This window comes from Cicer arietinum, chromosome 3 (assembly GCF_000331145.2).
Source record: "Cicer arietinum cultivar CDC Frontier isolate Library 1 chromosome 3, Cicar.CDCFrontier_v2.0, whole genome shotgun sequence".
NCBI lineage: Eukaryota > Viridiplantae > Streptophyta > Magnoliopsida > Fabales > Fabaceae > Cicer > Cicer arietinum.
Window position 1 is genome coordinate 28,382,946 of NC_021162.2, and position 3,228 is coordinate 28,386,173.

The window sequence follows — 3,228 nt, forward strand, 5'->3', positions numbered from 1 at the left end:
CTGACGTGTTTCCGATTGATGTACCAGGACTACCGCCAGTGCGAGAGACTGAGTTTTCTATTGACTTACACCCAGGTACTGGACCCATCTCAATTGCACCCTATCGAATGTCGCCTTCCGAACTAACGGAACTTAAAGAACAATTGGAAGAATTAATGTCAAAACAATTTATTCGACCTAGTGTTACACCGTGGGGAGCTCCTGTCTTGTTAGTAAAGAAAAAGGACGGACGTTCACGACTTTGTGTAGATTACAGGCAACTCAACAAGGCCACTGTCAAGAACCGATATCCATTGTCGCGCATCGATGACCTTATGGATCAACTCCGAGGGGCTGTAGTGTTTTCCAAGATAGATTTGAAATCTGGGTACCACCAAATACGAGTTAAGACAGAAGACATTCCCAAGACTGCATTTCGGACTCGTTACGGACATTACGAGTATCTTGTAATGCCATTCGGAGTGACTAATGCACCCGCAATATTTATGGACTACATGAATCGTATCTTCCATCCATTTTTGGATAAATTCGTAGTGGTATTTATAGATGACATTCTCATTTATTCTAAAAGTCGAGAGGAGCATGAGGAACAATTACGACAAGTTCTATCAGTGTTGCGAGAGAAACAATTGTATGCCAACCAAGCGAAGTGTGAATTTTGGTTGGAGGAAGTTAATTTTCTAGGGCACGTGATCTCAAATGAAGGAATTGCTGTCGACCCAGGCAAGGTAAAGGCCATTGTAGATTGGAAGCAGCCAAAGACTGTTGCAGACATTAAAAGCTTTGTTGGATTAGCTGGCTATTACCGAAGATTTATTGAAGGTTTTGCTAGGATTGTATCCCCACTGACCCAGCTTACAAGAAAGGATCAACCATTTGCGTGGACAGAAGAGTGTGAGGCGAGTTTTAAACTATTAAAGGAACGTTTGACGACCTCCCCGGTACTAACTTTGCCACAACCAGACGAACCCTACGAAGTTTATTGTGATGCCTCTCATCAAGGATTGGGAAGTGTCCTCATGCAGAATAAGAAAGCAGTAGCCTATGCGTCACGACAACTAAAAATACATGAAAGGAACTACCCCACACATGATTTGGAACTGGCTGCGATAATGTTTTCCCTAAAAATTTGGAGACACCACTTGTATGGAAGTACATTTACAATTTTTAGTGACCATAAAAGCTTGCAATACTTGTTCGATCAAAAAGAGCTCAATATGAGGCAAAGAAGGTGGATGGAAACCTTGAAGGATTACGACTTTAAATTGCAATACCACCCGGGAAAGGCCAACGTAGTTGCAGATGCCTTAAGTAGACAAAATATACTTGTATCATCCTTAATGGTAAAAGAACAAGAATTACTAGAGAAGTTTCGTGATCTCAACTTGAATGTGGAGTTCGCACCAGGAGAATTAAAATTTAGCATGATAACCATCTCTAATGGGCTAATTGAGGACATTCAGAAACACCAATTCAACGACGAACTACTTCAGCAGAAGAGACACTTGATTGTGCAAGGGAAGGCACCAGAATTCAAAGTGGGGCCAGACAATATTATGCGCTGCAACGGGCGCATTTGCATCCCGGCAGTGGACAGGATAAAAGAGATTATTCTTGAGGAGGCACACAAGAGTAAACTGAGTTTCCATCCAGGGGTGACCAAGATGTACCAAGATTTGAAGCAAAACTATTGGTGGCCTGGAATGAAGAAACGGGTGGTCGAGTTTGTGACGGCTTGCCTGACATGCCAGAAGGCTAAAGTAGAACATCAGAGACCCGCATGAATGTTGCAGCCCTTAGACGTGCCTAAGTGGAAGTGGGATAGTATTTCCATGGATTTCATTATAGGATTGCCCAAGACGCAGAGGAAGAATGATTCGATTTGGGTGATAATCGATCGTCTAACTAAGTCAGCTCATTTCCTACCTGTGAGAACCACCCATAATGTGACTAAATTAACAGAGATCTACATCACAGAGATTGTGAGACTTCATGGAGTTCCTTCCAGCATCGTCTCAGATCGGGATCCAAAGTTTACCTCGCACTTCTGGGGAGCCTTACATGAAGCATTAGGGACGAAATTGAGATTAAGTTCTGCTTATCACCCGCAGACCGACGGACAGACAGAGAGAACTAATCAAACTTTAGAGGATCTTCTCAGAGCATGCGCCTTAGACGATCGCGGGAGATGGGATGAATGTTTACCGTTAGTAGAATTCACTTACAATAATAGTTTTCATGCAAGCATTGGGATGGCACCATACGAAGCTCTTTATGGACGGAAATGTCAGACACCACTTTGTTGGTATCATGATGGTGAGAATACTATAGTGGGGCTTGAAATGGTGCATCAGACCACAGAAAAGATCAGGAAAATTAGAGAAAGAATGAGGACTTCCCAAAGTCGCCAAAAAGGTTATGCTGACACACTTCGTAGGCCCTTAGAATTTGAAGAAGGTGAACATGTGTTCCTTCGTGTGACACCTACTACAGGAGTTGGTAGGGCTATCAAGTCAAAGAAACTCACACCAAAGTTCATTGGACCTTACCAAATCCTCAAAAGAATCGGATTTGTAGCATATAAAGTTGCGTTACCACCTATTCTTTCCCACATTCATGATGTGTTCCATGTTTCTCAGCTACGGAAGTATGTCCCTAATCCATCACATGTCATTGAGTCGGATGTAGTGCAGTTGAAGGAGGATTTATCTTTTGAAGTACCTCCGGCAAGAATTGAAGATAGAAAAGTCAAGTTGCTTCGCAACAAAGAAATTCCTTTGGTGAAAGTAGTTTGGAATCAAGCCACTGGAGACACCACTTGGGAACTAGAAGACAAAATGAGGGAGCAATACCTAAAACTTTTCTCCGAAGGCAGTTTCGAGGACGAAACTATTTAAGGTACGAGGAATGTAACGCCCAGTCATTTTATCTTATTTTTATATTTATTTTTGGGAATAGAAATAATTGTTGACGATATTATTTTAATTTTGATAATAACAATAAAAGCAACCGTTAAAAAAATGTTTCATGGCTTGGGTGGAAATGCCACGTTCCCCACTTTTGGCTTAACGTTCCCCACTCCTGCCTTAACGTTCCCACGACTTAAAGTGAAAGAAAAAAAAAAAGAACAAAAGGAACGTCTTCCATTCAAAAAACGTTGTGCGATATAGCAAAAAGAGTTTAAGATAGAAAAGGAAGGAATTCAAGAAGGAGTTGATAATTCATCTC